The sequence below is a fragment of the Bactrocera dorsalis genome, chromosome 3 (genome assembly GCF_023373825.1).
Source record: "Bactrocera dorsalis isolate Fly_Bdor chromosome 3, ASM2337382v1, whole genome shotgun sequence".
NCBI lineage: Eukaryota > Metazoa > Arthropoda > Insecta > Diptera > Tephritidae > Bactrocera > Bactrocera dorsalis.
The window spans coordinates 23,180,297-23,194,175 of record NC_064305.1 but is presented as its reverse complement, the minus strand read 5'-3'; the positions used below and the strand labels follow the sequence as shown (position 1 = coordinate 23,194,175).

The 13,879-nt window shown below is 36.7% G+C and overlaps 1 long non-coding RNA gene across 1 annotated transcript in view; it reads left to right on the top strand.

Annotated features, from left to right (window-relative positions):
* Positions 1 to 5,308: 5,308 nt before the first annotated feature.
* Positions 5,309 to 13,879, top strand: part of LOC125777774 (uncharacterized) — a 72,830-nt gene continuing 64,259 nt past the window's right edge. The window contains exon 1 of the long non-coding RNA XR_007422385.1: positions 5,309 to 13,179. This is a non-coding gene — a long non-coding RNA (uncharacterized LOC125777774). The remainder of the gene's footprint in view (positions 13,180 to 13,879) is intronic.

The window sequence follows — 13,879 nt, the reverse complement described above, 5'->3', positions numbered from 1 at the left end:
TGGGTTTTCTTTGTTGCAAAATGGCCCTGATTGTGTGCTATACGTATTATTTCGTCTTCCATTGAGGTGGGTATCACTAAAAGTTCTTTGTCGGGGTCTTTGTATAAAATTTCATTTCTTAAAAAGTAATCTTCGTATCGTTCGTTTATTAAAATTTTCTTAACCGCCTTAATCCATTCATCATTTTCCTGTGCCTCTCGTAATCTAAACTTTAGCGAGTCTTCGATTATTAAACAATATGCTCGGCTGAGTGCATCAACATGCCTCATACGTGTTCCTGCTCTGTGTTCTACCGTGTAATCGTATTGTTGAAAATATATTGCCCATCTCATTATTCGGTCTGTAACGTCACGTTTGTTCATTGTCAATGCGAAAGCATTGCAGTCCGTCACTATTTTAAACTTCAAGTCCCTGAGATAAATTCGCCACTTTTTTACCGACATGATTACTGCTAATACTTCCAGTTCATAAGAACTATACTTTTCTTCTGCTGGGGTCGTCTTTCTACTCATGTATTCTATTGGATGTAATTGTTGATCTTCTCCATCTTTCTGTAATAACACTGCCCCATAACCATATTTCGATACATCAGCATGAACCTCTGTATATGCTGTCGGATTAAACAGTTTTAGAGCTGGCGCGTTCACTAATGCGTTCTTCAATTCCTGAATAGCTAGCAAATGTTCGTCCGTTAAAACAAATTTCGCTTCCTTTTTCAATAACTCCGTTAGTGGTTTGGCTATCACGGCGTAGTTACAAACGAAACGGCTAAAAAATGATGTTAGTCCTAAGAATCGTTGAATTTCCTTCCTACTTGACGGTATCGGAAACTTTTCAACAGCCCTTGTTTTCTCACTTGAAGGCAATATTCTGCCATTTTCTATAATATAACCTAAAAAGTGTATTTGCCTCTTCAAAAATTGGCATTTTGACCATCTGATATTCAACCCGTTTTCACTTGCTCGATTTAAAACGATCTTAAGCTTTTCTATTCCCTCATTTTCATCTTTGGCCGGTATGACAATGTCGTCCATATACACGATTATCGTGCCATCTCTCAACAAGTCATGGAAAATTGCCTGGATGAACCTACAAAACACTGCCGGCGAATTTGATATACCAAACGGTACGAAACAGAATTCATACTGACCCGTTTGCGTCACGAATGAAGTGAACTTCCTAGAATCTGGCTCTATCGGAACATGGAAAAATCCATCCTTTAAATCTAATGTCGTAAAAACATATGCACCATATAACCTATCAAGAACTTCATTGATAACTGTCATCGGAAAATTATCTCTTATAATTTTCTCATTAATTTTCCTATAGTCTACACATAGCCTTTTTGATCCATTTTTCTTGGTCGTTAGTACAATCGGCGAAGAATATTCCGAGGTACTCATACGGATGATGCCTTCCTTCAACCAAGCAGCTACCTGACTGCTTACGAATTCCTGGTCTTTAAATGACATTCTACGCGGGCGCTGACAAACTAGTAATTCGTCCGATAAGATTAATTTAATTTCTATTGGTGACTTTTCCGGTTTCCTAGGCTCATAAGTTTTTATTAACTTTTCAATTACCCTCACATTTTCCTTACTGATATTCGATAAATCTGCGTTTTCCCGCTCGTCAATTTCCTTAAAATCGCCTGTTAAACATAATGTTTCCAATTCTTTAAACCAAAACGCTTTTCCCCCGATGCTATTTTCAGCATCCGTTTCATTACTATTTTGCATATCGTCCACAGAAGTGATATTGCTACCTGTTACCGCAGCAACAGGTACGACTGATTCAGTTACAGTTTCCGTTAATGGCTTAAATAGAATTTCATCCTTATTCACAACAAGTTCAAATTTCATTAGGACATCGCATCCTATAATTGCAGCGTATGGTATATCCCTTTCTTTTACCACATGAAAAGCTATTTTCAACAAAACTTCATCCACATAGATTTCAGCATCAAAGCAACCCAATGTCGTGAATTTGCCTTTTCCTGCTCCACTCAAATGTAACTTTCTCTTTTCTAGCTCTACGTCATCTAACATCATAAGTGTATCGTATCTCATTACACTGTATTTACTTCCTGTATCTACTAACGCTGAAAATGTAAAATTATTCATAGTAATGTCCAAAAAATAAAAATCTTTTAATTTCTTTGCGATACCTTCTGCTTTACCATCTTCTATCATGCTTAGATTTTCTCGTTTTACGTCTTTTGTCTGTTCTTTACATTCATACGAAAAAATGTCCGGTTTGTTTGCATTTAAAACACTTAACAATGTTCTCTTTCTGACAATCTTTTGCTATATGTCCTTCTTTTCTACATTTATAGCAAATCTTTCTTGAATTATTTGGACTATTTTTAACGTCAACTTCACTTGTGTGAGAATAATTAGGGGCACTTGGCTTGTTTAACGAATAGTAAGGCCCTTTCACTTTCTCGTACACACGCAGTTGATCTTTCAACTCTCTCAAGTTTTTTTGCCTGATATAACATCGTCTTATTCGCCCTAGCATCTGGTATGCCATCTACAAAATATGTAATAATGCTCTGGTCGTCAAGTGCTATCGGTTTTCCCATTTCAATCAATACATACAAATATTCATTTAAACTTTCTTTGTATTGTTTACGCCTATTTCTCAGAGCACGGTGAACCTCTGCTGCACATACCCTCTCTCCAAACTCATCAATAAGAGCATTTTTTAGAGTTTGCCAATCTCTCACTCCCACTAACCCACGCGCAAATATTTTAGCAGCGCCATTCAATAGTTGTTTCGCATAAACAAACTTTTGAAGCTCATCCCAATTCACTGTGTCAGCCACATCTTCAAACTCAACAATCCAATGATTGACGTCTATGGAATTGTCACCAGTAAAAGAGGATACGCTATCTCTGATATCGCGAAGTGTAAAAGCAACCCTTTCTGTTCTATTCGTACGTGTTGCGTTTTCCCTTGCGTTAGCCACGGTCGTATAAGAATGTTCGCTTTCACTCATATCATCACCCTGATCGCTTATTCGGTTTTCATTAAAATGCCCTATCAGTCTAGTTTGTAAATCTTTTTTCAGTCCATGTGTATTTAAATTAAGATCCCTTAATTTTGTTCTCAATTCCTCAACAGTCATCGCGCGTATTTCTTCGATATTCATTTTGTTACAAATACAATACAATATACAAATATGACTTGTGTACGCAAATATACGTTTTATAAAAATGAGTATTAGAATATTTCTTATTAGAATATTTCTTACGAACTATCGGCTGCTCTCTTTTGCTCTTTCTGCTCTGCACGCTTCTGCTTCTGCTGCTATTGCTTCTGTTGATTCTGCTTCTTCTGTTGTTTCTGGTACTATTGGTTTTGCTGCTTCTGCAGCCGTTTCTGCTTCTCGCTGTATTTTCAATGTTGCACCGAGTACTTCTTGTACTTTTTTACTCAGCCGACACACTTTAGCGATTTCACGATATTCGCGGTCGATGTCGCGACTGCGCTATTTTCGTTAGACGCTAATTCGGCGTCACTTCAAAGTTCTAACGTTCCACGAATTACTGTTCGCACTCTGTTGCTCTGTCGACGGTAGCGGTTTCGCTATATTTACGGTTAATGTCGCGACTGCGCTTCTCTTGAACATTCGAGACGCTAATTCGGCGTCACTTTCAATAAAGTTTTGAATTTGCTGTACAAATGTTCCCGCATATACCACTTATGTAAGCGTGAACTTACACGCACTCACACACACAAACGTATACAATCTTATGTTGTATGCCGAGAGAAGAAAAAAAAAATTTTATTATTTTTTTTCGCTCTTTTCGGTTGAGCCCCCAATTGTGGGACCTTGCACCCACAACACGCTTCCTTTTCAAATAAACACTTCCACAATTCCAAAATTACACTTTATTGTTTATGTTTTTTGATTACAGTTTGATTTCAGTTTCAATTACGGTTTTGGTTACAATTACGGTGTTGGTTACAATTTTGATTAATTTGTATAAAAATTAAGCTTACAATGTCACTGTATGTTGAAATAAAATAAAGCGCGAATTAAGTTTGATTCTTTTCATAAAATACAAAATTGAGTAGAGTACCGGAGAAACACCGCCGACGACCTCAGTTTAACGACTAACTTTTGCTTCTGTTCTCGTTGTCTTTGCCACCTACCCGTCTTCGTTGGCGGAGTTGCCACCAATCTATATTCCCACATTTATGTAGGAATAAAAAAAAACTTCAATACTTTCGATTAATGTTTAATAACGTTTATTTAATATCAAAAGGAATCAAGTTGCGTTGCTCACGGCTTTACAATACGGAATGAAAGTGAAAAATGCGTTGGATGGACGCTAAGCTTTACCGCCCACACGTATTCCACAGTTGGTATCCACTATTTGACGTACAAATAAGTGGTTGCCACTTATTTTGATGAACTATGGAATACGATCTTAATTCTGATCCCATATTTATACTTTTATTGGAACGAAGTTCCTTACGGCAGGCTTGGAGAAGATAGGGATTTTGCTGCAGGACCTAATTGAAAAAAAGTGATAGTAAAACCGTAAGAAATAACCCGTAAGAAAAAGACTGTAAGATCGCTAGTTATAGCCTACCTTTAGGCTTTGCAAAATTGTGTATGCAAATTAGTTTTGGGTGAGAATTTTGCTTCGTACGTTTTTGGGGAGTTGAATTGTTGCATATTTTTTGGCGCAGGTTGGTTAATGGTTTGAGTTTTTGTTATAATGCTCAAAAGGTAGTATTTAACTTTTATTTTAGCGAAGAATTATTGGCCGTTCCTTACGGCAGACTTGGAGGAGATAGGGACCTAACTGAAAAAAGTGATAGTAAAACCGTAAGAAAAAGACCGTAAGCTCTTCGAGCTCAAAAGCTTGATTCGTTCAGTTTCTAGTACACAAATCAAGTAGCTATGAATATAACTGGATACAACTTTGCACAATTAAAATCTTTAGTGTACGCCACCTTATGACCACGAATTGTTTAATCCAATCAAAACTGTTCAAGCCCCAGGAAACCGTATACTTAGAATCCGGTACCTATTTTCAGATTTTGTAATGTGTTCTTGTAATGTTAAAATAATAAAAAGATTATATTAAAAATATTAATTTACATTTTTTACTTGAAATTTCTGAATCTAGACTTAAATATTCCCTTAACATCGTATTGGACGGAATGGGAGGAATAAGCTGGGGTCAAAGTAGAAGTTTCGAAGACCTAGGCTGTATGGAGACATTATATGTTTAATAAAACACACCTTTGCAAAAAGAAACCTATCAATGGGGCAAGAAACTGCAAGTAAGTCTCGGCTAAATCAAAGAACTGCATATAAACACCACCTATACCCAAAACTTCCAAGTCGATTGTAGAGACCTCGGAAATGTGAAATTCTTTTAGTCACTTGGGCAAGTTATAGGCTTGACTATTATTTTGTTATTTAAGTTATTAATTTGAATTACAATTTTTTTTTATTTTACGTAATTCATTCCGAGTATTTCTTAAAATACTTATCTGTACTTAAATAAAAACTAATCAGCAAACTTTGTTTGCAAATTGTATCGATTTTATATTAGCCGAAGGAACTTCGTTCCTACCTGGTGTCCCACGACACCACATTTCTTTTTTTATATATAAGATGAATGGACCTTGGTGATCTTCATCGTATGTAAGTTTTTCCGGGTTGAATATGTTTGGTGTGTTTGTTGTTGATAGTGGTTTTATTATAATGTTGCTTTCAATATTAATTTTATCATTAACATATTTTGCTTTTTTGGTAGATTCTTTCACATTATAAGCCCAGGAGCCCTCGGGCTCTTCAGCCTCTACGTCCATTTTGTGTTTTTGTTTGATTATTATTATTCTTTTTTTTTAATTTCAGGTTTGAACTATATTTTATTTTATTTTTTTAATTATAAACTGCAATTTATCACGAATTTGATCACTGATCTTTAACGGATTTCAAGTATAGCTGTAAACAACTGTTCAGGATGGTCGAATTTTTTTGAAAATTATCTACTTGGGGTTCAACGTTGCGCACTCTTCGTTGGGTGCGGGCTTTCTTCCACCGAAGTTATCCCTTTTTGATTCTGCTGTCACGTCCTGTTTAGTAGTTTGAGCCCCAGCGCGAGGCACTTCTTAAGGGCCTTTACTCGATTAACTTATTCAGTCGCGACTAGCACGTTGGGCGCCAGTTATTTATTTATTTGTTCACATTTAAAACACAATTATTATTTGGCAGCGAGCCGTGTGTTTATTGTTGAAACCCAAACTTAGAATTAATTACAAAAATCTTCTTCTCGTTGAGAAAGCTAGAAAGCTAAAAAAACAAAATTGTTTTCGCGTTTAACAACGGTGCTGCATGGATGGCAGCGCGACCGCGTTACTTTATTGATTGACATAAAATGTGCCTAAAATTAGTGATTAACATAATTTTATACCTAAATTCCGTCTAGCCTGCAGTGTGGTGGCGTGATGCACTTCCAGGAATTGGCTTGTGAAGGTGCATAAGCATTTCGGGTGCGCGTGTCGGAAGTCAAGTCGTTGTTACTGAAACTGCTGCGGCGATTTGCTTAAGTCAGTAAGTTATGTAGTAGTTGCGCAAGTTATGTTGTCGAATTGTTGCTAGGTGTTGTATTAACTTGCGTGATGTGGTATTGGTTTGTTGCTAAGTGAGACATATACATATGTATGGCTGGGTGTTAACTTGCACCAAAGCTTTTATACATTAACGCGGACATTTAACACCACACTTTTCCTTCAATTTGCGTGCAAATGAAGTCCATCCCACGATATCCATTATGTTCAGTTTGCTGTCACAAAACGTTTGCACATCAGTTGAAATTAAGTAAATTGTTTACAAGTCTCATTATGGTCCATCTGCTCGCAGGATTGCCGCCAAACGTGCGCCTATACTCTCTTTGAACTGAAACTACGGACTCCAGTGCGTGATAGCGGCGGACAGTCCAAATTCTTGTTTCAGTGTCCCAGTTATCCATTTTTGTTAACCCTTTCAGGACCATAAGGTTATGGGACCTTATGCAAGTATTTTAGCTATTTATATTGACTCATTAGGTCTATAAAAAATAAATTTTCAAATCAAAACACACTAAACTATTATAGTTTTTTTGGAATTTTTTGGGACACCGATGTCCCTATGGTCGATAAGAGATACGTTTCACTCAAACAATCTCAATTTTACTTTTATTAAGTTTGCTTGTGAGAATGGGGTAATAGGTTAATAAATACGCTTATATTATAGAAATACTGTTTATTAGTTATGATAATCAGCAAAACAATTTCTCTCATTGGTATAACATAGGTGAACGTTACACAGAACACACATATTGTTTGTTCGATTTTCTTTTTTATATTTCGCACAATTTGCACACCTCTTTCTGGTGGAGGATTTTTCCATGGGGTGCATCGATAATTGCCGCTTCACATATTTGCTCACTGCACTATTTTTTGTAGTAGGGACTCCACGTTGTCTAGTACTGTAGCCGTTTACCAAACTCCTGGCGACTACCTGTCTGAACTGTAAGGTGGACAGCAGGCTTCCCTCTAATTGCTTTTCACTGTGCAGCTTAGTATATATGGTATGTGCATTATTTACCGATATATCGAACAAATCGAAGAAAAGGCGAAGGTAGTACTTTATCTTCGATCTTCGATCTATTTCATAGCACACCTTACGTTGATCCATAAGATCTACTCCACCCATATTTTTATTATAATGTGACACAATCCTAGGACATTTGACATCAATTTTGTCGGCTGAACCAGCTTTGCGGCGCTTTACGATGTCCGTTTCTACAGGCAACAAAAAGTTGGTCAACAAATGTACTCCTTTATTATCCATCCATTTGACATAACTTATGCCATGAAAACTCGTTGAGTAAATATCGCCACGCTTCATTGTTTTGTCAGCAGGTGCAGTTTTTGGAAGTTGTTTCCTGTTAGTTCGAAGTGTTCCACACGCCTTAGTATTCTGATCAATCAGCTTATATTGTAGTAAAGGTGAATTGAAGAAGTTGTCCATATAAATTTCACATCCTAAGCCTTCAACCTTTTTCGTTAGCTGTAGTACTATTGATTCACCTAATCCATACTCGATTCCAGAAGTTCGTTTGCGTTTGTAGATGAACCGTTTACAGATCAAATTCAAATAGATAACCGGTCGCAGCATCACATCGGCACCATAATTTGAAGCCCCATTTGACAGGCTTATTGCTTCATTACATTATGACCCTTAAATTTTATCATATGCTCGTCGATTGATTGTTTTACTTTGTTATTGAGGGCATTTTGAAACGATACATTGAAATGCTCTATTATTGGCCGAACTTTGTATGCCCTATCATAATTAGAGCTAGTTGTGTCTCTTACCGCTTCCTTGTTACAGAAATGTAGGTTCCGGCGAATGTCTTCGAATCGAGCCCTTGGCATAACATTCGATATGAATTGTACTGCCATGTCTGGTTCTGTAGACCAGTAATCCCTCAATGATGGCAAGATATGATAGCCCATGACTACATTCATCCCTAGAAATGCTTTCATTTCTTCGAGATCAATAGTAAACTCCCGTCCATTTTGATGAGCATATCGTATTGACTCCGATACTATATATTGCACTAAATTATCAAAATTTGTCGCTGAACAAAATATATCAAAGAGAGTCAATAGTCCATTTTCAGCTTCTTGACAGATTTGCACTTTCCCGAAGTCGTATTCCACATCACGAAAAACATTTGGTGCGTATGTTCTCGAATTCCACTTGAAGACGGTTTGATGCTGTGCTTCGTTTACAGGTGCTGATGTGGAAGGCTCAGGTCTTGTTGAGTCAGTATGTTCAGTTATCGTACCGTCAATTTCCACGTCCACAATCCCTTGATCATCATGCTGAGTCAAAAGCCTTTGATCCTCTTCGTCAAGCAGTAAATTGCCCTCTTCGTCACTGTTATCAGCCATCAAAATCTGTTGCACTTCATTTTCTTTAAGTTCGAAAAGGCCGCGTCCTTTGCGAAACATAATCTGTAACGACACGAATAAGAAAATGAAGGGTAACTGACGAAAAACATCAGTACGACAACATAATTATTCCTCATAAATAGTATCTCTCTACGGCCATAGGGACATCGGTGTCCCTTTATGTTTATTATGACTTATCGTTATACACAACATAAATAATAGTTTTATAAATATATAAAATAAAAATTTACTTACCAGGCTATGATTATTTCACACTGTAAATTCTTAAAGAATAGTTTTACACCTTTTATGCACTGTTACAAAATACTCGATTCGCGCGCTTAACGAAGTCTCAGTTTTCAATAGCCATAGACAAAGAACGATATTTTTTTTGTGTTGCCAGCATATAAAATGAAAAACGTACGTTCAAAAACTATAAGATAAAATAACAAAAAGATAAAATAAGTTTTTTAATTACTGTTTTATTGTATTATTTCTATTTGGGACACCGGTGTCCCCGTGGTCGACAAAGGGTTAAACACCCATGTAAGACATTTACAAAGGGAAGTGGTAACTTTGATAGCCACATTTGAGAATACTTGTATTTTAATGGAGTGCCTAATACTTTTGGCCAAGGCTGTACATATGTATATATTTCCAGTTGCGTTATGTACTATAAATATAAGAATATACATATATGTATCTATAGCTGGAAGGGTTATTTTTTCTGTATTCAGGATCTTTTCCACTTCTTCTATATTTATTGCACCTGAATAAAAATTTTTATTTTTTGCAAAATTTATTGTTATTGTTAAGTCTAAAAGTTGTGTGTATTTCCTGCAATACCATTCTTTGTTTAATTGCTTTAAGGTTAATCGTTTCTAACAATTTTTCCAAGTGTGAGTTTATTATTTGTTGTTTATTATTATTTTGTTTAATATTATTATTTTTTTTATTGCTATGACATCGTCATGGTCTGGAACTCCAGTTATGAAGCTGAATATACTGCCTAGGAAATTTGTGTCTCCTTGTTAATAACTGATCCTTTAGTGCTTCTATCCTTTGTATGAGCATCGTATCTGCTATTTGCTCATTGTTGTGGTGTCCGTTTATGGATGTTGTTATGGTTTCATAATAGTCTAAGATTGTTGTTAGATTTACTATGTGCAATAAATAATCTTCTTTGTTGTATATGTAAGATGGGTCTGTTTGTGTTAGAATCTATTTTTTGTCTTCGACGTTCGTTATTTTGTATGTTTTTAGTTGTTTATGTAGTAGTAATATTGTTATCAGCAATATCCATATTTGTTCTGTTGACATTGCGTATGTTATCCTTGTGTAAATTAATTACGTTTATTTATTACAAATTCATTACGTTTATTTGTTACACAAATTAAATTTATTTATTTCAACAGTAAGACCAATTAATTGAATATGTGTCGTTAAATGTTAAATTAAAGGTATGTACTATGACGATTTAACTCGTCACCTTCGCCGTTCAGTTCTAGAATGATTTTACTTTTGTCTTTTTGCCGCTGTCCAATTCTTCTTCTTTGATCATGTCCCGTTACGCAGCTTTGAGTTGGCGTCTTTCTGCTGCTAAGTGGTATGCAGTTTTACGCTCTGCGAGAGCTGTTGCAAAACGCATTGAGTTACGCAACCCAGCATACAAGTAGCGACGCCGCTATTCTTGGCGTAACCCAGCATACAAAATTGGCCAGCCACAGTGGTACATTAACTTGTATGATCCTCCCCTTGGTTGTTAAGACTGGGTCCTCACGGTTTTCTTTTACTATATGTTTTGTATAACGATGACTGGATTTATCTCTCCTGTCTGTTTTTGAATGGATTATTTGTCCTTTTTGGAATTCTCTGTTTTCTTTTCTTGTTGTGGTATTCAAGCATGTAATTTTGTTTATTTTTTTATTTTTTCTGCTATGTCAGGATGTTGGTTCCTGTTAAAGAATACATCTACTGGTCTTGCTTCGGTTACTGAATGTAGTGTCCTGTTGTATTCTTTTACTGCCTGAAATATTTCTTCATCTGCTGTACTTTCCTTGTCTGCTGCTAATGTCCTAGCTATTTCTAGTATCGTCGAATGTAACCGTTCGACTTGTGCGTTCGATGTTGAATGATGCACTGCTGTGAGTGTATGTTTAATTTGTAGCTTTTTCATTAGTGCTGTTGTGCCGACGCCGCTGAATATATTTTCGTTATCTGTCATCAGTTCGGTACAGTTGGGGAATATTTGTGTGATGACTTCTTCTATTATTTCGTGAAATTGTCGCTTCGTGTCGAGTTTACGTAAGTATGTGTATTTAGAGTAGCGACAAATGCTAGATAAGTATCTCGTGCCGCGTATTTGGAATATTCCATTTGTATTGATGTGCCAACTAAATTGGGTGTTGGCGTTGTTCGGATTATGTGTTTAATTGGTTTTCTTTCATATTTGTTCTTTGTACAGTTTGTACAGTGTCTGATTCGTCTCTATACCTTTTGAATCGGTTGCCAAATGTTTGGACTGCTTATCTGAAGGGATTGAAGGTTGGTTGCTGTCTTGGTTGGACTGGTGGGTTGTTTGGTGGTTGTATGTTTCTTTGATGCGTAGGTCGTCGGAATCGTGTTGAGGAGTCTATTTCCATAGGTTCTACTCTGGGTTGTTGGATCCTTTGAGGAAATGTGTTCCTGTTGTTTAGTGTATAATTGTTTTGCGGATGTGGTCGCATCCTGGGTATGTATTCTAGGTGTTGATAGCCGACATCATGTTGCATAGTTCTAGCTATATCATGAGCTTCTGTGAGTGATGCACAATATCTGGAGTAAATGCGTTTTTAATTGAGGAACTTCTAATGCCGGACATGTATGTTCTCGTGGCTTTTAATTGTGCTTCTTTATTATGTCATGCTAGGACTGCTTCGTTTTTATACGTCATTTCTAACGTGGACAAGATCAGGTTTAACGCTTGATTCACTTGATCGTAGTATTCATGTAGTGATGAATTTCCTTGTTGTAACCTTTTCATTTCATCTTTCAGGACATACAGTGGTCGTTGGTCGGCATAGGTTAAGTCAAGCCGATCGATGATTGCATTAAAGTTAGTTCTGGTGTTATTGTTAACCAGGACCTGTGATGCACTGCCGGTTATTTTCTCTAAAATTATGAGCACTGCTTGAGCAAATAAGTTTGTTCCTCTGAATTGCATATCTAATGTTATTCATGTGAGTGGTCACTATTTTTCTCCATGGTCGATATTCTTTAGGATCGCCGCTGAATGTTCCTATTAGTTTGAACATGTTTAGATCTATCTCCTGTGCATTATTATATACACATACGTCGTCCTCTTCACCGCTTGCGGAGTTAATGTTGGGTTAGCTAGTTCCATTGAAGCTATTTTTCGCTGTAGTTCGGTAACTATAGTCTGGAGAGCTTGAATTTCGCCGTCCATTTTTTAGGTTTTAACTTGTTATTAAATTTACACTTTTTATTTATTTTACTTGCGTTGATTTGAAGGATAAAGGTTATCCTTTTACTTTTGATCAGGAGCCACACGCGTAAGTCTTTTATTCACTGAATCCTTTTTTGATGTGTGCCCCACGTTGGGCGCCAATTAATAACACTTGGGTTATTTTAGTCAAAAAAATATTTTAGTTCTGCATTAACAGCAGAATGTTCTTTATGCAGTAATATTCAAAATACAAAAGACGAAGCGTGTATGGTTATGCTTCTATTTATACTAATGGGTAATGTACAATAGATATAATTTGTCGTTCTTGATAATGTAGTTTAGTGTTATCACGTACTTTGGACATTGACCCTTTGGGTGTGGTCGGTTGTTGCCATGTGATAGTGATGTGTTGTAAGTTACATGTGCCTTAACTCGCTCGCGATTGCAACTGATGTTTCCAATGCATTAAGGACTATGGAAACATATTTTAATAATGTGAAACATACACAAGCATTTATGTAGGATAGCCCTTAAAAATAAATGCACTTGGTTCAAGTTCAACTTTATAATTACACTTTTATTTAAACGCTTTTAGTTAAACACTTTTATTTAAAATACTTATGTATATAAATGTTAAATGTTCCTTTAAACTGAATATGTGAAGTTTGACCGTCCTATACGTGTGGCGACTGTTTAACGACTGTGTTCTTGTCCTGTTTGTTAAGTTGGTTGTGCCCTATCAGTGCTGCCTATTGTCATAGGTCAGTGTTGCCCTTTGTAAGTGAAGTGAACTTACCTCCCTCCACTTGGCTGCCGGCCGAGTTGGACCTCTTAAGGCATTTAAATTATCTGCTAACTTCGACCAAAGTATTTGCAGCCCTTGAGGGTTGGCTGGAGTTAGCTTCCGACGTTGCAACTCAGGATGCTGCTTGCAAAACATTATACTCGTATAATGTTGCAGCTGCTCCTACGTTGTCCTTTCCGTTTTTATATGCCTAGGAATATATGAAATTATTATATAAATTAAAGGACAATGTGCTTTCCTTTGTTAATTTATTTAAACGTATGCAATTTTTCACACTTTATGGCGATATTACTCGCTTGGTTGCTAATTACTTAATAATCTATTGTCCATCGATGTCGCTTTACTAAACCTCTGTCAGCGTTAGTTAGTGCGTTGAGCAGAGCAGCAGCTTCCCTTGCGGTCCTCTACTAATTGTTGCTAAGCATATGCTAAGGTAGGCGAGGTTTGTGGTTGCTTTCGCGTGCCTGGTGCTTTGGCGCTACTGTTGTTGCTCTGCATGCAGCCGTCCAAGCCAAGCGCTATCAAAACGCGTGTCCCATCTAATACGTATGTTGTTACCAAGCGTATGCTAAAGTAAGCGAGATTTGTTGCTACTTTGGCGTACGGTAGTTTTGGCGGTGCAATAACTTGTTGTTAAGTGAGTGTTATGCGTTGTT